The 26759-nt window shown below is 45.5% G+C and overlaps 1 protein-coding gene across 5 annotated transcripts in view; it reads right to left on the reverse strand.

Moving 5' to 3' along the window:
* Positions 1-26759, reverse strand: part of Atxn1 (ataxin 1) — a 394410-nt gene that overhangs the window by 26082 nt on the left and 341569 nt on the right. The gene's annotated exons all lie outside the window — the stretch shown is intronic.

Genomic DNA, 26759 nt, shown 5'->3' on the forward strand with positions numbered 1-26759 from the left:
AAGCTCAGTGTGACTCAGGCCACAACAGAGTTCAGACGGCACCGCCTGCCCCGGTGGGACACTAAGAATTGTGAGTACCAACGTGCCTTCTAGGCAAGCTCTGCGTGTGTCAGAAAAAGCAGACTCAAGTCAAGTGTGCCGGCACACACCTGTAAGCCCAGCGCTGTGGAAACGGAGGCTGCAGAACTGTCTTAAAACAACAGCAAAACCCTAAAACAACAAAAGAACCTAAAAGGAAAAGAAGCCCTAAGTTTCAGTTTGCATCCCGCAAACTCCCTTCACTGGCAGCAGATGCACACCACAGTGGCCTGGTTTGAGGGAAAATGGACTGGGAGGCACTATGCAGAAGCTGCAGTCCCCAGGTCAATGCAAAGCAGGAAAAAGGCTTCTGTGTGTGTGTGTGTGTGTGTGTGTGTGTGTGTGTGTATTTGAAGGCTTTTTTCCCCTTTGTAATGATATGACTAAATTTAACACTTAGCATGACTGAAACATTTAAAGCCTCTCAAAACAGCACAAGTCCCATTTGGGGTCACAGAGGCTATGGTTCGGGCAGAGCGGTTCTCTGATTAAAAGCCTTTAGGATAGCCAGCCATGGGGAGGGGTGGGGGCCCCAGGTGCCCTGGTTGTCTCGTCTTCTTTCTGTTTTCTTTTTGAGACTATAATATAATTACAACATTTCTCTTTTCCTTTGCCTCCCTTGAAACCCCCTCATATACTCCTCCTTACTCTTTTTTCATTAACAGTTATTGCATACACACACACACACACACACACACACACACACACACATATATGTAAAATACATATATATTCCTAAAGATAACCTGCTCAGTCTATGTGATGTTACTTGTACATATGTTTTCAGGGCTGACCATCTGATATTGGATATCTGATTGGTGTGCCAGCTGCCTTGCCTTGATGCCCCTGAGTGGCAGGTGGCTAAGTCTTGCCCCATTTGTCCCCACTTGTCCTTCTGTGGGCCGTACTATTTGCTGTTATGTGTCAGCATGATGAAGGGACAGCCTTCATTAAGGCTTGGGTGAAGCTATCCTTAGGCTGCTGGCTTTTTTTCCCCATGCCATTTTGGTCCATGTGGTGACGGAGGGCACTGGGAGTGTCTGGAAACATCTCAACAGCTGTCATGTGACACGGAGCCAGCACACTTGTCCCTGCCTCTCGGGAGCCTAGGAACATGAGTCTGCACCAGGATGGAGGGGACGAGGCTGACATCTGGCCTGAGACATCCTTAGAAGCTGCTCACATGGAGAATGTGGCTGCAGCTAGCTCAGCATGGCCAATATGTTCTGGCTGCCTGCCCACCCTGGAATTCCTGGAAAGGCTCAAGACAGGAAAATGACCATCTGGATCCAAACAGGTCCCAGGAGAACTGGAGGTTTTGAGAAAGGCTGGAAATGCCTTTCTGTCAGGACCTTTCCTGGTTCCAGTGCCAACACAAAACCCCTTCAGCTTGCCAGTGTCCTCTGTGCCGGAACAGCTTCCCAAGGCGCCTGTGTGGCTGGTGATGGACCACTAGGGCTGGGTGGCTGGAAATAGCCAGGAGGACCTTCAGGGTTCTCCCTCTGGTCTAGTGCAAACAGCTTTAAGGAGAGGGGGAGGTGGCCCTCCATGTAGCCTCAGGCCAGAGAGTAATGGACCCAGGAGATGACTGATTAGGACAGCATTGTCAGTAGGGGGAGGAAGTGAGCATGCTGTATTTGGTTGACAATCTCCTGTTCCCTGTAGAGCAATTTCCTTTAGTGCTCAGGAGGCCTTTCTTTACAGAATATCAATACAAATGTTAACATTATTGTTATTACTAATGATAGAAGAGACGATACTAACGTGATTTCACACACACACACACACACACACACACACACACACACACAAACACTCACATTTTTTTTTTTTTAAATTTGGGTTTTCCTGTAAGTTCCGGCTGACCTCGTTCTCCTTATTTCCACAAGGGCTGGGATCATCAGTGTGTCCCACCATGTGCAGCGGCTGATGATGAGGAAGGACCCAAGCAGTTGCTCAGGAACAGGCTGTGGTGTAAGAACAGGGACACGGCGGACTGCGGGGTAAGGTCAAGGAGGAAAGGGCAGATTCCAAGTTTCACTCCTATTTGCCTACATAATCTTTTCTTTCTTTTCAACCGAATGTAATTTTTATTTGACCTGAAATTGTGCATATACCTGGTTTAAGGAGACAATTATTTAGCCAACATATAATTTTATAAGTTGATAGAGTAGGGAGAAATTAATTTTCACGCCCGGCATAGTGCACGCGCTCAATCAATAGTAGCCGTCATAAATAGGGTCTCACAGAAATCTCAGGGTTTCCCAGCAATCACCCATAGTTATCTGTTGCCCATGTCTCCTGGTCCTGTGATGACATCAATCTGACTCTTTCAAAAGCCCAAACATCTGGGCTTTTACTTTTCTCACGTCTGCATGGCTGTTTAAAATGTATTGCCTTTCTTTGCTTAACAGACAGGACCTTATTTACAACCATTCCCAACCCAGGAGTCCATTCACACCAGAAAACGAGAGTGATTCCGTGGAGAGAAGGCTCAGGAGGGCCGGATGGGAAAACGCAAACACTGCTTTTCTTGGCAAGGGTTAAGCTCAAAGTTCCTGTCCCTACTCTGCCGGCTCTTGAGTACTTTTTGGATGAGTAATTCCCAAAAGGCACTGCGGGGAGATGGAGACTCTTCTTCCCTCCCCCAGGGAAGGCTGCCAGCAGACTACTTACTCCTACTCTCAGGGTTCCTCTGCACACCAGGAAGCTGGATACTGAAACAGCTACACCCTGCAGCCTACACTGTGGGCCACCAGGGGCTGGACATACTGGAGTTAGGAGAGACCAACTTCTAGGCAGAGGAGGATGCGAAAATCCCCATCAAGGCGGAAGAATGTCTTTTGGAGGGGTTTGAAGTATTCTTTGCTCTTGATGTGAAACTTCCAGGTAGTCTTCTCTCAAGGGCAGTCCCATACTGGTTTCCCTTCTGTGTGGTTGTACAGTCTCTATGGTTCGCATGGAACCTCAAGGTTCCCATTTCAGAAATGCACACAGGGAGGGCCCTGCCCTAATGAATGATTGTTGACGTTATTGCAGGTATGGGTTAGTTATGACAGGTGTGGGTAGGTTCATCAGCCAGCTTGCTGCTGACTTGACATCCACCATCCACTTAGTACAACCAAAAATCTTCCACAGCCGTGATGCACTGGTTATACTAATTGTCTCATAATCCAGTGACCCTATTTCTCTATAACACCTATAATGGCTAATCTTCAATGTCAACTTACTGGATCCGGAATTACCTAGGAGACACAGTTTTCTCTGTGCGTGCTTCCAGAGAGGTTTGACTGAGGAAAGAGGATCTGTGCCAAAAGTGGGTGGTCTCAAGATGAATGAGAAGGAAAAGGGAGAGAAAGTGAGTTAAGTTCCAGCATTCGTCTGGCTCAGCTTCCTGAGTGTGGACACCTGGTCGGCAGGCCTTGGCCCTCCTGCCCCCACCACTAGCACTCCCCTGTCTTCTGTCCCATGGTGGACTGTGCTCCCAGGGAATGAGGCAGAATCACCTCTTTCTTCCTTCAGTTGCTTTTGTCAGGCATTTCTGTTACACAACATGAGACATAACTAGGATGCTACCTACAAACAATTCAAAGGCATCAACTCAGACGGATACTGGAGCCCAATGTTCATGGCAGCGTTGTTTATAATAGCCGGGATCAGTGTGTCAGCCCACATGTCTATCAATAGAGGGACAGACAGACAGTGGGATACACCTATTAGCCATTACTACCATCCAGTCCTCATTCTTGTCAGAGGATTGACATTCTGACACACACTGCAGCACAGATGAAACCAGCGGGAAGGAGTCGCACTCATAAGAACACCATCCGAGTCTGCTTGTATGAAATGCCCAATACCCGGTAGTGGTAAAATTCAGTAGGGCCTGTGGAGAAGGCTCAGAGAGAGCTCAGGGTATAGGATCTCAGTCTGGGAATGATGGTGGATGGACTGCCAGCATTGATAATACTTAATCAGTGCCCTCAGCTGTACACGCTGATAGTTAAAAGAATACATTTTATATCGTGCATATTTCAATCATTAAACAGGACACATTGTAGCTGTGATACTTTGTGTAAAAAAAATGGTACTTGTTTTTGAATGACACAGCACCTTGCCCCCCACCTCAGCTCTGTAGGGCCACCACGTTCCCAGAACACTTGCCAGAGTTTGTCTGTACCTCACAGCTGAACTTTGGGAGTACCATTAACCCCTTAAAACTACAACACCAGGCACCACGTTCCCAGAACACTTGCCAGAGTTTGTTTGTACCTCACAGCTGAACTTTGGGAGTACCATTAACCCCTTAAAACTACAACACCAGGCTGGCAAGATGGCTCAGTGGTGAAGGTGCTTGCGGGACAAGCATGGTGGCCCAAGTCTCATCCTGGAAACCTATGCAAAAAATTGAAGGGAGGAACTGACTCCAGGAGGTTGTCTTCTGACTTTCATATGCTTTCTGTGACATATGTTTCCCCACACCCCACATACATATCACATACACACACACACACACACACACACACACACACACACACTCACTTGTAGAGTCCAGTTGCTGGAGACTCAACAACACATTCAGACCTCAAATAGGTGGCCACTGGCCATTTCTCCATGCATTTGCCCATAGAGCGTCCCCTGCCTACGACACAGTTCCTACGCTCTCGGCAGATGTATTTCCACCTTGGCCATCCTTGGTTTTGGCTGTTCACTGCACTGTAAATTCTGCCTTAGGCACCAACCAAATGCTATGGCTCCTTTCTTGTGGGTCCCCTGTTTTATCTTTTCTGGCAGGCGAGTGGGTTTGTAGATTCTGAACATGATGGCGCAGTACTGGAAGACAACCTGAGCTCACAATGGGTGGACGCAGGACACTGCCCCTGTGAAGCATTTGCTTTGGAAATTCTCTTTCTACTACAGACAGCAAGAGAAATAGTGACACCCCCCCCCCCCAAGACTCCCCAGATCAGGCAGTGCGGTAGACTGCTTGGAGGTGCTGTGGCTAGGGTCCTGCCATTCAGGAAGGCCTGACACCATTGCACCCCCTTAGTACCAATCTTCAGGAACCGCTTCCAAAGCCTTTGGATTTATGGGAAGGAACAAGCTGTTACACAGACAGCAGTTTTATCGAAAACCAGCCTAAATCAAGTGGAGAAAGGACAGCTGTAAAGATCAGCCAAGGTAAGAATTCTCTCTGAAACAAATGCTTGTTTTAGCATCGGGGTGGGGTGGGGGGGCGGCTGACTCACACTTCTGTGAATGGGTGGCTGCGTTCTGACCCTCAGAAGATGAATGGTTCATTTTGAAAAGCTCAGCAAGTGCAAAAACCTACTTTCTACCTTCGTTCATCTCAGAGCGAGGCTGCAGAGCGGCGTCTGCAATGCCTGGGTCGTTCCCAACCAACCAGCAAAACCGACAATGGGCTGGCCTGCTACCTGCAGCTGTTTTCAATCAGAAAGCAGAGCAATTATGGCAGCTTCTCCCAGGGCTCACATGCAGGGCCACACGAAGCCAGGGGAACATTAAGGATGTTTGAACCAGCTCCCAGAAATCTACAACGTCGGCCTGCCAAACACTCCTCTTGGCCCTGGCTGGGCATCGGTATTGGTTCAACAGTCAAAAATCTATGCTCTTCCTGGATGAATGTCGGTGTCCTCTGATCTCGCACACTGCCACACTGACTGCAGCACACAGGAGATGGCAGAGCGGTTTTTCAGTATTAGGTCTCATGGAAGAAGGGGATGCCCCACTCTGAAACCCTTAGCTATGCAGGGAAAGGGCTGTGTGAAGGTCGAGCCTGTCAGAGCCCAGAGGAAGAACTGCTTTGCCGAATCATTTGAAACTTGCTTTTGAAACCATAGTGTGTCAGCCCAAGGAACATGACGGTGGGCTGAAACACATGACTAGCTTTGTGTTACCTAAGACCTGGGCTAGCTTCCTAGCTGCTGGCCTTTGGCAATTGGTGACTTTAGGAGAATCATTCAGTTTTGCGAGCTTTATTTTCCTCTTGAAGAAATCGGAGATGGGGATGGAGAGGTGGCTCAATATTGAAGAGCACTTGCTGCAGAGGACCTGTTCGGTCTCTACCTTCCAGTTACAGTGGATAGCTCACATGAGTGTAACTCTAGTCAGAGGTTCTGATGCCCTCGCTGGCCTCTGTGGACACCTGAATGTATGTGGTGCACACACAGACAAGCAGACATGCACAGTACACATTTAAAAAATAATAATAAGATAAAAGGTGGGCGGAGGAATAACTTAGTCAGCAAAGTGCTTGCCTTGCAAGCATGGAGACCTGAGTCTGATCTCCCAGAATTCATAGTAAAATCCTGGTATGGTGTCACACGCCTATAATCCCAGCACCAGGCAGGCAGAGGGAGGTGCATCCTTGGGGCTCACTGGTCAGTAGGCCTAATCTACTTGGTGATTTCCGGGGCAACGAGATAGATACTCTGCCAAGGTAGATGGCACTGGGGAAACACCAGGCCCATGCACATACACACAAAGCACACGAGAGGAACACACAGAATGAGCACAGAGATAGTCACAAGCCCAAGTCTGTGAGTCTATTAGAATTCTGTGGGATGAAGCAATGCCCAGCACACAGATAGTCTTTTCTGGCTACATACTGCCTTTAGTGATCAAGCATCCCATTGTCACTGTGGCGGGAAGATGCTTAGGGTCAAGTCTATGTGAGCTATTATCTTGGCTGTCTTGATCCATCTGGTGCCTGTTAGTTCACATCTAGGTGCCTCAGTTTTCTCATCTCTAAAGTGGGACCAATACCAGTGCTAGCTTGCTGAAGCACACATAGGAGAGAGATACCAGCCAAGGTTGGAGTGTGGCAAGCCCAGGAATAGCAGCTGCTGCTGGGACCTCCCAAGGTCTTCCTTTACTCAGTTCCTGTTTTCATCTGTGTGAAAATGTCCCCATTGTCCCTCTAAGTTTTTCCCAAGGTAAAAAGGTATATCGTAGGTACCAGTCAACTCCAGATAATGCTGGGTGGAACGTTCTCTAATTACAAGGTTCCTGCCTCACTTCCCTTCTGAGGCCCCCCTCAGAGCTCCTCAGTTCAGAAGCATACCAGGTCTTTTGAACCGTCTTTTAGGAAACACTCCATGTGCCTATGTGTCTAGTCACATATACATACTCACATACAGGTACACACCTACAGATACATACATACACTCACATACAGATACACACACATACATATACTCACATACAAATACATACATATATTCACATACAGATACACACATACATATACTCACATACACCTACACACATACATAACATACACTCACATACAGATACACACACATACATATACTCACATATACTCACATACAAATACATATATTCACATACAGATACACACATACATATACTCACATACACCTACACACATACATACATACACTCACATACAGATACACACACATACGTATACTCACATATACTCACATACAAATACATATATTCACATACAGATACACACATACATATACTCACATACACCTACACACATACATACATAAACTCACATTCAGCTATACACATACATATACTCACATACAGCTACACAATACATACATATACTCACATACAGATACACAATACAGATACAAACATGTATATACTACAGATACAAATATATATACATATACTCACATACAGATACATACATATACTCACATACATATATATACATACATATACTCATACAGATACACACATACATACATATACTCACATATAGATACATACATAATACATACACTCACATACAGATACACAATACACATATACTCACATACAGATACATACATAATACATACACTCACATACAGATATACAATACACATATACTCACATACAGATACACATATACTCACATACAGATATATACATACATATACTCACATACAGATACACACATACATACATACACTCACAGATACACACATACATACATAAACTCACATATAGACACACACACAATTACATATACTCTGCATCTCAAACTGGAATAAAACTTTGTATAACAAATGTTCAGTTGCATCTACATTCAAACACAAAATTCTAATGTGTCCATATTTTAAACCTGATGTTGTCTGTGCCATTACTCATTGCTGGGGTATAATTGGAAGTTTTTGGACATATTTGAACATAGACCACAGGGCACAGTTTTGACACGATTACTCATGAAAAAATAAGTCTGGCCTTTTCCTCTCTTTTTGGCTTTGGCATTGCCCACGGTCTTCTTGGAATCTCCACAACGCGTTTGACAAGTTCAGAGTCTGGCCAGCTATCGACTGTGGTTAAGGCCTAACAGTAAATGAAAGCTAAGGGAGGAGGATGCTGTAATTCAACAAGTGCAATTTGAACAGTCAATAGTGCTCAACAAATGCAAATGTAAAAATGTAACAGGTTCTGTTCGCAAGGCTCATATCCTTTATCAGCCCTGTGACCTTGGAAAACATGCAGATTGGTTTATCTTGTGTTGCTGTGATATACCTGATGCAGGCTACTTTTGAAGAAAAGAGGCTCATTCAGCTCACAGCTTTGGAGGCTGAAGTCTAAGGCTAGACAGTCCCATTGATTCAGGCTCTGGTGAAGTCTTAGCAGGGGAGTGGTTTCTGGTGGGCTTGCAGCTGAGAGTTATGACATGGGAGGAGACCCTATATAAGCTGCCCTGGCACACAAAAAAGCAGGTGAGCAATCTGGGCATTCTTGGCATTATCTTTGTCTCTGTGTGTGTTTCAATCTCCAGCCCCTTGCCCGACTTGCGAACCATACCATAGCATGTAGAGCGGGCGTTGCGTTACAGCTCTTGTAGACCAGGCTGGCCTCATACTCACAGAGATCTGCCTGTCTCTGCCTCCCAACTGCTGGGATTAAAGGTGTGTGCCACCACTGCCCGGCCAAGACAAGCTCTTATTCCCGCAGTCCCGGTACCTGGAACTGACCCAGGCTTGCTTCAGTTTGCCGAGGGCAGAATCCAGCTATGGTGGATGCCCAGAGGCTCCTATGCTTTGCCACGCTGAGTGTCTCTAATCTGGGGTGCTAAGTAATGGTAATTCAATCATATGGAAATTTCAGTGGTAATTTGCTGTCACCTTCCCAGTCCCTCTGCACTAAGAACACCTACTCCTGGTGGCAGGTGACTCATCCGCCACTTTTCTAGCATGCTCTTCTAAGTTAAGACACAACAAAACGGCAGTGTGTCCCTGATGCATGAACTCAGTGTGTGTGTGGGGGGGAAGCTTCAACGTGGAAAGGGATAGTGTTTCTTTTCCTTTTGCATCTTCTTTCCACAAAGGGCTGAACACTTCCCCTCCCCTTGGACTGGCCGCTTGAACCGCCCTCTCTGGCTGCTGGTTGTAACCACACACAGCTGCTCCAATCACTGTCTTTTGAAACATCAGAGGAAAGACCAGATCTGGGTGTTCCACGGACAAGGACTATTCCTAGTTCTGTGTGTGCATGTATGCAAGTACACATGTATGTGGGTGTGCACGCACACATATGCAGAGTGTAGGACAACCTCAGCTCTTCCCTGCCTTGGACACCATCCATCTTGTTTTATTTTCCCTGTTATAGGATTTCCCACTGCCTCTGGAACTCCCCCAGTAAGCCAGGCTAGCTGGCCAGTGAGCTCTAGGGATCTGCCTGTCCTCACCTCTCCAGTGCTGAGATTACAAGTGTCTGCCACCGTGTCCAGCTTTTTCTTTTCTTTTCCTTTCGTTTCTCTGTGTATCCTTGGCTGTCCTGGAACTCATTCTGTAGACCAGGCTGGCCTCAAACTCAGAGATCTGTCTGACCCTGCCTCCCGAGTGCTGGGATCAAAGATGAACACCACCACGACTAGCCAACTTTTTGTTTTTTAATGTCACATATTAGTTACTGTTGCAGTGATACCATTGAAAAAGGCAACTTCAAGGAGAAAGGGCTTATTTTGACTCACAGGCAAAGGTTATTGTCTGAAGGACTATAGCCTGGCAAGTGGAGTTTGAGGGAGTCTGTCACCTTGCATCCAGTCAGGAACCAGTGACTGCTTGTGCCCAGAACCCAAGCACAGGAAACGATGCCACCCAGTTCAGAGTTGGCCTTCCCACCTCAATTAACTTAGTCAAGGTAATGCCACACAAGCATTCCCAGGTTCTTGTCTCTGGGTGATATTAGATTCTTCTGGTTGGTAATCAATGTGAACCATCATAAGCAGGTTCTGAGGACAGAACTCAGGTGCCCCATACTACCAGCCTCTCAGGCCTTCATTTCTACCTTGAAACCATTCTCCTAATCCTTTCCAGAAGGCTCTGGACTCATCAACAGAGAGAACTCCACAAGTTAGATGCATTATCTAGAATATTCCTCACTGACATTGGCATGGTTTAGCAAAGCAGAGGTTTGAAATGCCTGTCTCTGACATCATGGGGTCAATCCCCAGAAGCGACTGTTTCTCTTCTTCCATCTCTATTTCCTGTTCACATTGTGCAAACTGGACAGGTTTCAGACAGACGTCTTAGTGACTAAGTCAGCACAGGCCATGGGTGTCTGCCTCTTTCCAACTCACACCGTGACTTAGAAAGCTCAAAGGGAAAGTTTTTCTGACCTCGCTTGGCTCAAAGTGGGAGAAGAATCCATTGCTCTCTCTCAGAGTGAGGTTTCAAAGCACAGGAGAAATGGACAGGTCTTTACGTCATTCTGGGCATACGCTTATTGCTTTTGGTCATATCTTGGGAATAGTGATATAGTCTTCCCATTCATGAATAAAAGTTTGAGAAGCTACAGTCAAAGTCCAAATAACTGATAGAATGTCGGTATTTTCCCTCACAGAATTTTAGAAGTTTTCCTTGAAGTGAAGTAGATTAAATGACAGTCCCTCTGTTCCTTGTGTTGCAAACCGAGACTAAGAGATCTCCAGGATAAGTGAGATGACACCAGGGCAATGGCCCAGCATTCTTCACAGGAACACATCTTGTACGGAAACTTCCTTGGACTATTTGTAAGAGTGTTTTGCCTGAATGTATATATGCATACCACATGTGTACTGGGTGCCTGAAGAGGTCAGAAGAGGGTGCTGGATACCCCGGAATCGGAGCCACTTTGTAGGTCCTGGGAACTGGATCTGGGCCCACGGCCAGAGCGGTAAGTGCTGATAACCACTGAGCCATCTCTGCAGCCCCACGACCTGACGTTTTAATTCCCAGCATCCTAACTGCTTACCAGCTTCCTGTGGGTTAGATTTCTCTCCCACAGTGACTCAAGACATCAAGCTCATTTTCAAATATGACATCTGTCAGACATTTTTTTTTGGCAAGATAAGTCTTGAGCAGACCAAATTGTGATTGTAATTTAGAAAAGAAGAAGAACTTTTGGATATGTATATGAAAACAAAGATCATGGAATTATATATGTGCATGTATATGTATTTATGCATATATATATAATTCACATAAAGATGACGCAGAGGATGTGAATGACAGGAAGAAAGAGTACAAAGTAGAAGTTGATCTGAGCACAGCACCCCTTCTGTCTTCCCACTCGTCACTTTTGACCGTTTTTTTTTCCCAAGTCAGGGCTGACTCCAGGCTGGTTGGCCTCAAACTCAACATGTACCTGAGGCTGGTCTTAAATTCCTGATTTTTCTGCCTCTACCTCCAGAGTGCTAGGATTCCAGGCATGTGGCATCATTTAAAGGCTGATTTGTTTATCATTTTACGGGTATGTGTGTGTGTGCCTGCGGGTGTGTAGGCAAAGTCAAAAAGGGCATTTGCCCCCCTGGAACTGGAGTTGCAGGCAGTGGGGAGCCACCTCTTGAGTGCTGGGAGCCGAGCCCAGGTCCTCCGCAGGAGCAGCCAGCGCTGTTAACTGTCCCAGCATTTTGAGATACCGTTTCAAGCCAATGTGAAGAAACCTAAATCTCTTTGGAATTTATGCAAATCTTACAGCGATTCAGCGTTATTTATAGCTATTTCATTTATAAAATGAAGCATCCTATAAATGAGACTGAAGTCCAGAGAGATGATGTTTATTGCAAGGGGGCTGCGGTTTGGAAGTGTTTTGAGTAAATGAATCATTGGTCTAGACTCACTCTTTCTCATTCCCAGTTTCACTCGGGGCTCTGTGCAGAGGAAAGCTAGAGTCAAACCAGCTTCTGGGGAGTTGAGACTCGGGCTGTGACAGTGAATGGGGAAGAGAGGTAGAAAGAACTAGCAAGGCCGAGGGGATGGGAGAAGGAAGCTGGGGTAAGCAATGGCATTGGAGCGTCCACGTAGGGATGAGAAAGGCACAGCTATCATAGACACATAAAATAAAAAGGATGCGGTTTTGAGGAAGAGATGCCAATGAAGTTTAGGACTTCAGGGCCTGGGAAGATAGCTCACTTCAAGTGCCGCACAAGCACTTGAAGAAAACCAACCAACCAACCAACAACCAACCAACCAACAACCAACCAACCAACAACCAACCAACCAACCAACCAACCAACAACCAACCAACCAACCGGGAATGGTGGCTCTCCCATACGACCTCGGGTAAGGCCGAGGGGTAAGAGAATCCTCGGTGCTCTGGTGCCAGCCAGTCTAGCCTAATCAGCTAGGCCCAGGCTCTAACAAGAAACCTGCCTCAGAAAACAAGGTGGGCATCTCTCGACCAAGAACACTCAAGGCTGTCCTCCTGCCTCCACATGTGTATATGTACACACACAGGACTGCAGAGCTTTTTTTTGTTTTTTTTAAAAAAAAATGTAAAACATTTATTTATTTATTTATTTACTTATTTATGTGTGTATGTATATATGTATGTTTGTGTGCATGTGCATGCCATGGGTACATGTAGAGATCAGTTGACAACTTTTGGGAGTTTCTATCCAAGTGGGTCCCAGGGATTGAACTCAGATTGTCGTACTTGGCTGAGCTGTCTCTCCAGCTGAACTTGTTTAGCTTTTGGAAGCTTTCAATAAAGTTAGTGTCAGCACTTTTGCCTGGGAGATGGAGAGGTTCGTGAAGGGCTCATGTTACAGAAAGCAGCATTGGACCCAGGAGGGAAATGGTGTTGAGGAGAGACATCCCCGTGAAAGGCAACAAAACTTTGGTTAGGACAGGAAAAGGGATCAAAAAAACTAGGAAGAAAATCAAGGCACTGGCTACATTACATGCAGCATTAATGCATTACATACATTACCTGAAGAAAACAGTAACTAAGATAAGATGCTTACTAGACCAGCGGTTCCCAACCTCCCCGGCACAGTCTCTGTGAGGTTCTGGGCCAGAATGTACACTGTTGATCACTGGATTGAGCTGTCTGGCTAGAATGATGTCAGAGGATAGTTCTACAAGTCCTGCTTAGAAAGGGGTGGGAATCTTATGGTGTCTTAGATGTGTTTCCTGCCTCCAGGCTCAGTGCATACTTGTGTATTAGTGATGTCTAATTCTCCATTTGCATATGTCAACAAGAAATAATGGACTCCCATCACATATTCAGCATTTGTAAATTCCCTGCCTGAGATTACATTGCTGAGCGTCCTGCATCATCACACGAATGCTGGAATAAACATAGAGGCTTTATGCGAGTACTCCAAGAGCCAGGGAACATGACCATGTCTCGGTCTAAGCTGATTAAACCTCTCGACTTGTTTACTCCCTCTTCAGCTGGTTGTTAAGTCGAGGATTCATTTGGGAAAGCACTTTAGCTCACATCAACTTCCCTGGAGTTAGCACACTTGGTGAGAAAAGGAAACCTCATAAGGTCATACAAATTATTAATAGTATATTTGTGCCTCTGTATCCATGGTTTTGAATCCTTAGTCATAATTACGGAAAATATCTGTGTGTGGGCATATACCTGTGTTCATGTATGCACGTGCACACTCAGGACCACATGTTTATGTGTGCACATGTACACTGATGTCAGAGGAAAAGCTTAGGTATTGTTCCTATGGTACCATCTGCTTTTAAATTTGCTTTGAGACAAGGTCTCTCATTGGCCCAGTCGACTAAGCTAGCTGACTCGGGAGCCCTGGTGATCCACATGCCCCTGCCTTCCCAGCACTGAGATTAAAGCCCTCATGCTTGTACTGCCAGAGCTTTATCAAGCTATCTTTAGTCCCCAAATAGTTTCTACTAAAAAACATGTATGTATGCACATGTACAGGATTGCTTGTCACTGTTCCCTAAACAATGCGATCTAACAAACACCGACACGGTTTTTAACATGTTCAGGTATTGGAAGCCACTTACATGATGTAAGACACATGGAAGGAACACTCAGACGTTAGGTTGTATGAAAACAACACGGTGTTGTATACGAGGGACTCAAGACAGCCCTACCTACCTCCAATGTCCCTGTACAACCCCAGGGTCCCCCCACGAACTACATTCTAAGAATGAATATAGAGCTAGGCATTCGAAGGCACAGTATGTTCGAAAGGCAAGAAGAATCTGTGCTAGGTTTTATATAGGCATTTGTACCAAGAGGCATCAGCGACTGTCAGAGACCCAGTAGGAACAGAGTTGGGCAGGGGTGTGTGGGGAGGGAAGGATGGTAGAACTTCATGTTTCATTCACGTTCTGTTTTGAAACAGGATTAAGAAGGGATACTGTACCATTTGGCATCCATTATTTTGGTTCCGGCACATGGCTAATTATTTCTACAGCGCTTGTGATCTTTTTTAAAACAAACATGTTTTGTGCATACACACCCACTTTTAAAAATATGCCTTTCATCCTCCCTTTCTAGAGCCCTGAGGAAGTACTTGATGGATTGTCTTAAGGGCAAGTCCTCTGGCAGGAAATGTAGATTATATGCTAAAAATGTAACTTGCCACTAAAACTTGTATAAACAAATCACAGGAAAGAATGGCGCAGCATTTGGAGTATAAACAAAGTGTCTCAATTTCACATGCATATCTTTAAAAATATTTGGTAATAAATCTTAGGCCCATAACTATATACTGTCATCTATCTTCCTAAAGAGCACGGATGCTCCCAGAGTTTCTTACTGCCACGCCCACAGATCAGCTGACTAGTTTGATTGCACTGCACCAATCCCTGTATTTGATGCTTTGGTGACAGCAACCTTGAGGGATGGTAACCTTGCATGAGGGCTTCTGGTCCTACAGGTGTTGTGTTCCCGTAGTCTCAGGCACCATTAGATCTAAATGGCTCACCTTCTTGATGCTGTGCTATGAAGCATAATGATTTGGCACGTGGCTGGTTTTCACCCATGAATCTAGGAGGTTCCAGGGGGGCCTGCCTGGTCTGGTGTGTAAAGGACCTTGGTTTTCCTGGTTGGCTAGCCAAGATTGCAACGAGGTGTCTCACCACACCAGTGGGTCTTCTGTCACTGGCTCCTGCATCAATGCCAAAGATCAATTCACCTTAGGCAAGAATCTGCAACGGAGAGACTATTCCTGCCTCCCCTTCATGTTACCCGGTCTGTGATGGAGGAGAAGTAGGGTGCTTGGCTCTTTTTATGAGAAGATGGTTTTAGATGTCCGTCATGGAGGAACCAGAAGCAAACACCTAGAACTTCCTGCTTGAAAAGCAAACAGCTCCTCTCTACTCATTAAAGGAGCTGAGTTATCCATTTTAGAGCAGGGGATTACTGGGAAGTGACCCGGAGAGTAGGGTGACATCTTGACACCGGTCTTGACACACACACATCCCCTTCTTATCCCCACACCCCTTTCACTGCTGCGACCTCTGCCACCACTACCATCAAGCACTCCCCATTCTATTATAACCCAATCCCACCACAGGGAAACAAAGGAGACACGTTACCATGGTTCTGGATGCTGGAGGCACCATGGAGATGCTGCCGCCAGCTCTGTAGATAGATGGAAGGTCATGTTGGGCTAAGAAACACTTTTGAAGCCGATCAGGCAAAGCTAAATTTGCAGATCATTTTTTTCTGTCAGAGCATAATGTGAAAATCTTCCTCTTATTTGTACTACAGAAGGCTCTCTCTTCATATAGATTTAAGATCCAGTTTACATCCAGGCTTAAATTACAATACTTAATGTGGTGTACTCACTCAATGCAATCTGCCAGCTTCTCGTTGCTAAACCTTTGCTGACTGCCCCCTATGCATTACAGGCAAACAGTAGGGAAAACAAAGAGCTAATGCCTATAAGCATGTGCAGCCTACTTACACGCACATCTCATTTGTGTTAGTTAGCTTTTGCAGCTGCAACAGAGATATCAGAGATCATCAGTTGAAAAACGAGAACAGGTTTATATTGGCTTTACACTCGCGGACGGTCCATACATAGCACCATCCCAGTGAACAGTCTGCCTGCCTGCCGTTGTATTATCGGATTAAGCCAGATGACCCACAGACACAAATACCAGTCTAAACTCCTTCGTACTTACTTCCTTGCTTTCCACCCCTTCTGCCTACTTCACTCCTAGAAGAGGTTCCTAGGAGCAACGGATGCTTACGAGATATTGGCTGGTTGGTTACAGTTTCCAAGACCACAGGTAGAAAGGCTTGGAAAACAGAGTCAGTGCTACACTCTGGACGAGAGTTAGGTCTCCATTCACTCCAGCCCCCAAGTCTGGTTCAGTGCCAAGTCCATATGTGGGAGGTGCCCATAGAATATCTATAAACAAATTCCATGATGTGCTACAGCATCTTCCAGTCACGGCTCAGTGTCTAGCATGTGCTGACTGGGGCTTTCTGCTGCCTGCTCTGTTTGAAGGACACAAAACAAAATGAGGGATTGATTCAGGGTTCTGTTAGGAGTAAATACAGAGGGAGGTGGGACTTGGTTCAGAGTATAAATAAGTAGAAGCTGATGCTCTTTAACACACATTGATCTCATTGGCCTGATCTAACCACAGAAGTCAGGTTTTTCCTCCAAGCATTGATGAGCTCCCTCTGGGAGTTTTGGAGTGGAGGATTAGTGAGGCAGCCTGCCTTCCTTCACCTTTACAACCAGCAGGGTTCTAATGCATCCTCCAACATTACCCCCTTTCTGCCTCTCGAACACTCCGAACATTCTAGAGCTGTTCCCTGTGAAATGACATGGGGTGTGATGGTGGAGCTCAGGAGAAGGTTATGAACACTGTACCCCACCTGGGCGTAGAGAGGATTATGCTTTTTGTTTTCATCCGTGGGCTTGCTGAGATGACCACCTGACCTACCCAACTGGTGACTATTAGATCATGACGCCAAATGAAATCTGTGTTAAGTGGCTTTGAATACAGTCCTGCTGGAGGGAGGGCTCCTCAGGGCAACCACACTCAGCAACTCTAGAAAGAGTGATGAGAGCAGGTGCCACCTTTTCTCTGCTAAGCTCAGGACTTACAAGGGTCTGGTTACATAAGTTTGCGTGCTGAAGTCTGACTAGCAGACCCTGAAGGATACCTGAAGAGTAACCTCTCAACGGATTTCTTAATTTAATAGTTTATTTTGAGATAAAGGCTCACTACGTAGTACGTGCTAGCCTTGATCTCCTCCTGCCTCAGTCTTCTGGGATCAGGTGTGTGACATCACATCCAGCCTGCCTTTCCATCTCTCTATCTATCTTTTCCCCACTTCCCCCATCTCTCTCTCTCTGCAGTGCTGGGGGATTAAACCCAGGGCCTCACACATGCTAGGTGAGTATTCTATCACTGAGCCACATCTGCAGACTTCTCTGCCTATTACATTTTAGTTACGCTAAATATTAGCCTTTCTGAAATGAATAAAACCGAGACCAGAACTTAACATCCAAAATGCTTCATTCATACCAACAAAATCCCCAAGCTGAATTGCCTAATTTGACTAAGTGTGGGGCACCATTGCTAAAGCGATTTCATATCATAATTTTAGACATTTTCAGCATGAAAGAATAAGGCATTAATAAAGACCATGGTGGCACATGTGTCCAACCCCAGCACTCAGGAGGCCGAGGCAGGAGTATTTTGAGTTTCATGCTAGACACAGATACATGAAATACTGTCTTAAAAAAAAAACAAACAGAGTTCTCAGCTCTCCTGCTGAACCCTTTAGTATAGTTTCTCATGTTGTGGTGACCCCTCAACCATAGAATTACTTTTGTTGTTACTTCATAACTGTAATTCGCTACTGTTATGAATCATAATGTAAATATCTGTGTTTTCCGATGACCTGAGGCGATCCCCGTTGAAAGGATCATTTGACCACAAAGAGGCTGGAACTCACAGCTTGAGAAACAGTGAGAAAGAGGCGAGGGATGTAGCTCAATGAGAGAGCGTTTGCCTGGCTAGGGACCCAGGGTATCTCAACAGAAAGGCACAGGCATAAGGAGAAACGCCACGTTGCTCTTTAATATAATTAACATAATAAAGTAACACAAGTAGATTTAACTCCATTTTTATTAAACTAAAAGTGACCCGTCCATTCTGATGATTCAACAAAGATTTCTGGGTCAGGCCCAACAGCTGGTTTGTGGATGTCTGAAGCAGAATGTGATCTTCTGGCCATCCCCACAGGTCCCCACAGGTCCCCACAGGTCCCCACAGGTCCCCACAGGTCCCCCAGGGGACAGGAACACACTGATCAGTCTAGGTGGAACGTGTTTGCTCTTATCGTCTCAGCAGGGTGGTGTTACACATAAGGCCGACACTTGTAGCGCGAGTAATCACAACCCAGAGACAGAGATTGGGGTTCAACCTGAAGATCAGAAAAGCAAAGCAGCCAAGCCACTAGAGAGCTCTTACCTCTCTGAAATCTTCAGATTGAGAAGAGGGTGAGTTCCTGTCTCATCCCGCCTGATATTCCTCTCTAGTGCTGGGATTAAAGGTGTGTGCAAGCACTGCCTGACCTGTATGACTGACTAGTGTGGTTGTTTTGCACTGACCTTAAGGCAAGCCTTATTTATTACAATATATATGAAATAGCATTATAGATACTATAGGGGTTGTCATGACCCTGGACCACAGCTGCAGTGGAAGGAAATGGTGGCAATCACGAATGGGGAGTTTCTTTTTGAAAGGAGAGCTGGCTGTGTTGCCCAAGCTGGCCTCAAATACTAGAGCCTGATCCTCCTGCCTCAGCCTCTGGGGACTGTCAGGTTTCTACTGTGCTTGGTGTTGGTCTGCTTTTTAATCAATTTGTAACACAAACAAGGGGTGTGTTCAAACTTGAAAACTGTTTAGAGTGTTTAAGACAACGGGAACCAGCCTGCAACGCCTTGGTTTTCCAGAACAACATTTTCTTTCCCTTCCCAGCTTTAGGAACCTGCCACTGCTAATTTACATAGTTATCTGTGGTGACCACGACATGTTAATCACACCTACTGATGTCCCTGCGTGTCACAGATCTATTTCGAGACCCTCTATATATTTTATCCCCTCTAATGTGGCATTTTCTTTTCTGTTTACTTCTTTCATCTCCCATGTTTCAACTTCTTCTGACCTCATCTTAACTCAGGGATTATGCTTATATCTGTAGCTCAGTCGTGGTCAGACCAACAGCCTCCTTTAGAGACCTCATCTCAGATGTCTATGTTTTATTACCAACAAGGTCTTCCGATATATGGGGAAGGGACCTAGGTGGCAAGCTCTCTGGGGATGGCTGCCTGTGACAGGTGTAATACCATCAGTGCCTTCCTGGCCACTTGAACTCCTGGCAGTGAGCGGGATGCAGGCCGTTTCCTAGGAGACAGCATCACTCTGTAAACACCATAGTAATTCAGGACCCACCTTCCAGCTCAATCCTAGTTTTGCTGGCCTATCAGCTGACCCCTTAGCTATAATAAGGAACAGACCTGCAGTTAAAATCTAACAAAAGGGATTTGTGGATTTTGTCAGTTGCTCAAGAATCTCAGAGACTCTTAAAAATATACACATATGAAACAAAACAGACCCAGACCTCCTGTGAGCCTATGTGTAATATTCATAAACATCTCACAGGAGATGTTGGCGCATAATCGAGAAATCATGGCTTTAATTGGCTCTTAAACTGGGGACCTTAAAAATCTACAGATGTGTGATTCCTTCTTCCTCTGTTACTCGAAACAATCTTTTACAGAGCCCAGGTTAGAGGTTTGTAACTTTCGCCTTCCCTGCCCACGTCTTTCCTAACAGACAAAGCCCTGTGGCCTAATACACCAGGGCCACAGATGCCAGCCTCAGTGATCCCAAGGAAGCTTTAACAGGTCCGTGTGACTTCAATGCAAGCATACACACCCTATCTTACAATGGTTCAGCAGAGTTAGGTGCTGTGTACCTGGATCCTGGGAGGAGGGGAGGAGGGAAGGAAGAGAAGAAGGAAAGAGGGGAGGATGAGAGGAAAGGCTAGCAGCTAGAAACTGTGGAGTTAGTAGATGAATGTTTCTTATGCTTTGCAATAAAAATTGCTCACCCACATATAAAACCAACCTGAGAACCCTAATCTAGGCGTGAGAACACAATCATAGGTTTAAACAAAAAAGCAGACATGCAAGTGCTGAGGGGCCAGGCTAATTGGTGAAGTGCTTGCTTTGGAACCACAAGGACCAGAGTTTGAATCTCAGGGTCCACATTATAAACAAACAACAACAAAACACCCCAAGTATGGTGATGCACATTCCCAGCACCAGGGAAGCAAAGACAGATGGATCTCTAGGGCTTGCTGGCCTACTTAGAGAGCTCCAAGCTAGTGATTGATGCTGTCTGAAACATTCAAAAGATGAGAATGGTCAAGGTGGATTTCTGACCTCTGTAGGCACACACACACACACACACACACACACACGCAGAGAGAGAGAGAGAGAGAGAGAGAGAGAGAGAGAGAGAGAGAGAGAGAAGCGCTGGAAGCTCCTGATTTGAGCACACTCAAGCTCAATTGATGAGGCTACATTTTCTCAGAAGTAAGGAATCGAGCTAGACCAGCCTCACTTTCCACACTATTCATTCCGTCTTTCCTTCTGAGCAGAGGCCTGGAGTTGTACCCTCTCTTATAGCTAAGTATGTTGTAATTAAGTTCTGGCGAATACAGTGAAAGCTGAAAATGCAGTACAGAATCTTGGGGAAGACTGTTTGAAAAGGGGGCCAGGCCCCTCTACATTTCTCCTTTCTGGAACACTAAGGTAAGGGCTGGACAGTAGTGCTGTATGTGTGACGGACAAACAAATGCAGGAGACAGGCCCCTGAGCCTATGCAGATACCCTCAGCTCACCTACCTCTCAGCTTCTTGTATGTGAGGGCAAAGTAAATGTCTGTTCTATTCCTCCCCCACCCAGGTGCATGCCTGCCATCTCAGCATTTGGGAAGCAGAGTCAGGAGGACCATAAGTTCAAGGGTCTTAGCAACATAGTAAGCTCAAGGCCAGCTTGGGTTACATGAGGAAAAAAACAACAACCCTGATGTTTTCCTTCTAACTCATGCTGAAGGACACTGTAGCAAGAGCTGGAGGTATCTGGCTCCAGAAATGGGGTGGGGAAGAGGTACGGAGGGCAGGAGGGAGAGAGAGAGTCCAGGCTGGCTTCGAACTCCCTAAGAAGTCCCCTTCCTAACCTTTCATGCTGTAACATGGAACCAAATCAACTTCTAGATGTTACTGTCAGACCTTTAAAGTCGCAGCAGACTTCATCTTTACAGATAAGGATACTAACAACAAAAGATGAACTTTGATAATGTCTCAATTGGGGAAGCACTGTTGGCAAATTAATTATTCTTTTGCTTAATCTCCTTCTCAGAGTAGATGGCAGAGGCTCTGTTCGTGCCTTTCAATACCTGCTAAACGAAGGCCGTTTGGTCTTTCTCATCTGTGAATTTCTGAACCTCTAAGGTCTTCCAATTGGCGCATCTAATCCCACACCACCCATATTCAAGGAATAAGCTATTAGATAATAAAAAAGGTAATGAATAGACTCGAGAAAATTTTCCTTCCCGCGAAGTTCATTAGCTTTCACATGGCTTTGCCTGCAATCTCAGTACAGAAATCTATGAAGCTCAATTAATTTGCATTGATGTTTTAGGAAGTGCTAAATAGGGATTTTTTTTTTCAAATTTGGGCAGTGATTCTGTGTTGGAATGTTCAAAGGTGTCTTTACTTCAGCATGTGTGTGAGAGAAACAGAACACTGTAGCCATCAAACACACCCTGAGATGCTTCTGTGAGCTCCCAGACACCCTAGAAAGTGATGTAAATGAGCGAACCTGACAGCACACTTATTAAATCTAATTAACAGGGACATGTAAATTAGCTTTATTTCCCTGGTGTCCCTCTGCCTTCATTCCCACAAACCTCCCATAGTCACCTAGTGGCTGGATGCTTTGCCAGCCTTTCTTGTATCAAGGCTGAGGTATTAATGTCCCCAAAACTCTCATGTTGAAAGGTTTTCCCTGAGCTGATAACATGAATGGGCAGCATTAGAAGCTTTAGAGGGTGGAGCCTAGTGAGAGGAAGCCATGTCATTAGGGGGCGTGTCCTTAAGGGATTAATGGGACTCCCGTCCCTCTCACTTCCTGGCTGCCATGAAGTGAGCAGGTTTGGTTGATAACGTAATCTCTGCAGTTACATATTACCTCACCATGGTTCCAAAGCAATGGGACCAAGTGGCCACTGGGTTGATTTTCTTGAAGTACCTTGTCTGAGAGATAGAAATCTAACCCAGCGACATTAAGAGACCTACTTGTCCTTTTTGGTTTGCTCTGTTTAAGACAGGGTTTCTTATGGCCCAAGCTGGTGTTGGACTTCCTACGGTGGCCTGGAGCTCTGCATCCTCCTAATGCTGAGGATGGAACCGAGGGCATTGTGTGCTCTACCAACTCAGCCACATCCCAGCTCACCAACCTTATTTTCTAAAACTCCTCCATTGTTGGTCTTCATCATGGCAATGGAGGGATGGGCAGATGTAGCCGTTCCATTCTCCCTCCAGTGACTGCACTTTAACCCACTCAGACAAGCAGACCTACAACAGAGGTCCTTTCCCTCCTGCTGTTATGCCCCAGAAGTCTGGGAGATAAGCAATTGTTAAACAAAGAGGCTGAGACAAGAAGCAGCAGAGGGATAGCTTCATACCAAGAGATTGGGGTTGACTTGTAGCATCTACATAATCCACTCCTTCTCTCTTGGATCCCGGCAAACGTGTACACATGTTTAAAGACATTCAGAAATGGGCTACTGTCACTACTGTCCTGTCCCTTTAAGAGACAAGCCCCGCCTACTCCCTCCCTCAGTCCACCTAGGCAAGTGGATCCTCCAGCCTGTGAGCTTCTTCTTCTTTCTGTCTCTCTCCCTAGGTAGCTTCTTTTCTCCTCCCTGCTCTTTTTCTCTCTCTCCCTCTCTCCTTGTCCCCCTTCTCCCTCCCTCTCCCCTGTCCCTTTCCCTTCCATAACCCACTAAATAAATATCCAATCTCACTCTGTATGGCATGCCTATCCATCTCTGTCTCTCATCTGCTGCGGTTCCTCGTAGGACTGGCTGATCTGCTGAGGTCTCTCACCCGCTGCATGGCTCCCTGCCTGGGACCCGCTGCCCCTTGAGGCCCACTGGTGCAGTTTTATTTTTACTATTACAGCTACCTCTTCAGTAAGTATTCTCTGACCCCCTCTCTAGAATCTGACAGCATCCACCATTTGTTAAATGCTAGTTTCCCTTTAATAATCCTCCCCTTCTCTGCCCCCCTTCAGTTGAACACCCTGACTTCAAACTGTCTGTCCTGAAAAATGAGTTTTCTCAGCCTCTCCAAAGGATGCTATGCTTGTGCCCTTTGAAATGTTAAGGAGAAGCCAATGCTCACCTCTTGTGAGTGCAACTATTGGTTATGTGAAAAATACTAATGGGCTGGGGATGTAGCTAGCATGCACAAGCCCTGGGGTCTAGCCTCAGCACCACATAAGCCTGGGATGCTGGCCCATGCCTTTAATCCCCATCTTTGGGAAGTGAAGGCAGGAAGATCAGAATTCCAAGATAATCCTCAGCTATATAGTGAGTTCAAGGCCAGCCTGGGCTATGTGGGAAAACAAATATTCGCCTTCTAACTCCTCCTGCTGGAGGCAGTGTGTATTATAACATCCAAAAGAGGGAACTGCCCTCAGTACAGTGGCACACTCCCAGGGGCCCAGACAGATCCCAGACGAGCCATGGTCTTGGCTTCTGGTGGAGTGGGCTGCTCCGTCACATGGGGCCCTGGGTATATTTCACAACCCTGTCCTACTGTGTCCTACTAATCTTTTCTAGATTAATCACTCAAAGATTTGAAGGGTGCGTTAGAGAACGAGAGAAGCCACTACAATTGTTTCTCCATTGGCTTTCCAGTCTCAAGGATGAACAAGAAACAAAACACAACGAAACCCTGAGTCATAATGAAGGAGCTGAAACACGTGGAGTGAGGAGAGTTGCTGAGGAGAGAAGAAATGGTTTTCTCCCCAGAGTCCGAGTTATCGGAAAAACTTACATTTTTAGGGAACAAATAAAACATTTTTTTTTCTTCTGCTATAAAAATCAAATGTAGAACTTGGAGGTGGCTCATTTGGTCCAGTTCTAGCCATGCAAGCATGAAGATCTGAGTTGGATCCCTAGAACCCACGGCTGGGTGTGATGGTGAAATGCTTTCAATCCCAGGGCAGGGCAGGCAGTGACAGGGGGACCCCTGGAGCTTCTTAGCCAGCTAGCTAGTCTAGATGAACTAGCAAGACCCAGTTCCTAGTGAGAGACTGTCTCAAAACCCGAAGTGGATGGCTCTTGAGGATCGCAGGAGGTTGACTTCTGGCTTACACACACATCCACCCAACACATACACACACCCAACACACACACACACACACACACACACACACACACACACACACACACTGGCACTTGCCATGGATACACAAGAATAAATGAAGGCATTCATATTTAGAAACAAACGACTCATAATCTCATAAAATATCTCTATTTTATGATACTTATATCTCATTTTTACTTATATCTTACAAGACTGATAGACACACTATATTATTTTCTAATATCCATATATACATATATAGATAGAAAATGAACCCTACAAATCTGACATATAAGTGTTTTTTTCTTTTAAGGTCCACATATATTTATATAATTAAATATTGGAATTATTTTGAATGTATAACTTTTATTTCTATTTTATGCTGACATTATATTGTTAATTTGATTGGTAAGACAGAATTAGCTACGTTTATTTTATTTTTTATCCTATGCGCGTGTGGTCTCCTTGTGTTTGTGTCTGTTGTGTACAGATGTGTAGAGGCTAGAATTGACTTCAGATGTCTTGAATCGCTCTTAACGCTATTTATTTATTTATTTATTTATGACAGAGTCTCTTATGGAACCTGGAGCTCATTGATTTTTCTAGCTGTCTGCCCAATGAGATTCAGAGATTAATTTGTTTCCATGCCCTTAGATCCTAGGTGTTGGGGTGATTTACATGCGGGTGCTAGGGACCTGAACTGATGCTCATTGAGCCATCTTTCTAACTCTTAACTTAAAAAAATATTAGCTAAAAGATGAATAAAATAAAAACGTTGAAAGTCAGAAGAGTTGGCTAGTTCAGGCTATGATCCTCTATTGCTAGGAGTCTTAGCTGGTTACCCTTATAGATTCCTGGGAGATTTTCTTGTACCATATGTCTGAAATTTATCCCCCCAACCTCTGCACCTCCACCTTAGACTTCCAGTGGAGGGATTGGGACATCAACCCAGTCACATAACTTTTGACCTACAGTCTGTTCTACCTTTGGGTTGTGCTGGGGTAAGGTGGCCTAGAGATTGAGGGAATGGTCCTCCAATGACTGGTCTAGCCTAAAATCCATGCCTGTAGAAAATGCCCATCCCAACACTGTCTGGAGCACCAGGACCCACAGGTGGGTAGATCTAAGATAGAACAGAACATGACTGGAGGGGGAAACTGTCAATGTAATGGTACCTAACGATATTCTGCTAGATTCATAGACTGTTGTCCTGCCTAATTGTCATCAGAGAGGCTTCATCTAGCAACTGATGGGAACGGATGCAGGCTCAGAGCCAAACATTAGATAGAGTTCAGGGAATCCTGCAGAAAACGGGGAGAAAGGATTGTAAGAGACAGAGGGATCAAGGACACCACAAGAAAACCCAGAGAATCAACTAGCCTGGGCTCATAAGGGCTCAGAGAGTCCAAACCAACAACCGGAAAGCCTGAGTGGAACTGATCTAGACCCACTGCATATATGTGACCGTTGTGTAGCTTAATCTGTGTGTGGGACTCCAAACAGTGGGAACAGGGGCTGTTTCTGACTCCTTTACTGGCTTTTGGGACCTTACTCCTCATACTAGGTCACCTTGCCCAGCCTTAATACATGGGAGGTAGTTAGTCTTACTGCAATTTGACATTTGTTGATAGCCATGGAAGACCTGTCTTTTCCTGAACAGAAACAGAGAAGGAGTGGATTGAGGGGTGGGAACAGAGGGATTGGGGTGGGAGAGAGGACCCGGGAGGAGAGGAGGGAGGGGAAATTGTGGCCAGGATATAAACTAACGAACTAAATAAATAAATAAATAATAAAAAAGGTTAAAAGTTGGTTTTAACTGTCCAATGCAAAATCTGACAACATTGGCATATACATTAATAGAACTAAATCTTCCTGAGATGTCAAATGCTGAGTGAACTAAGTAACTAAACATCAAAGCAGGAGCCAGGCCCTGAGGTCTGATGGTGGGCAGACAGGATACCCCTTCCTCCCCCCACGAGCCCAGGGCTGGGAGCTTACACTTAAATTCAGCGCCT

Source organism: Myodes glareolus, chromosome 14 (genome assembly GCF_982192425.1).
Source record: "Myodes glareolus chromosome 14, mMyoGla1.1, whole genome shotgun sequence".
NCBI classification, from domain to species: Eukaryota; Metazoa; Chordata; class Mammalia; order Rodentia; family Cricetidae; genus Myodes; species Myodes glareolus.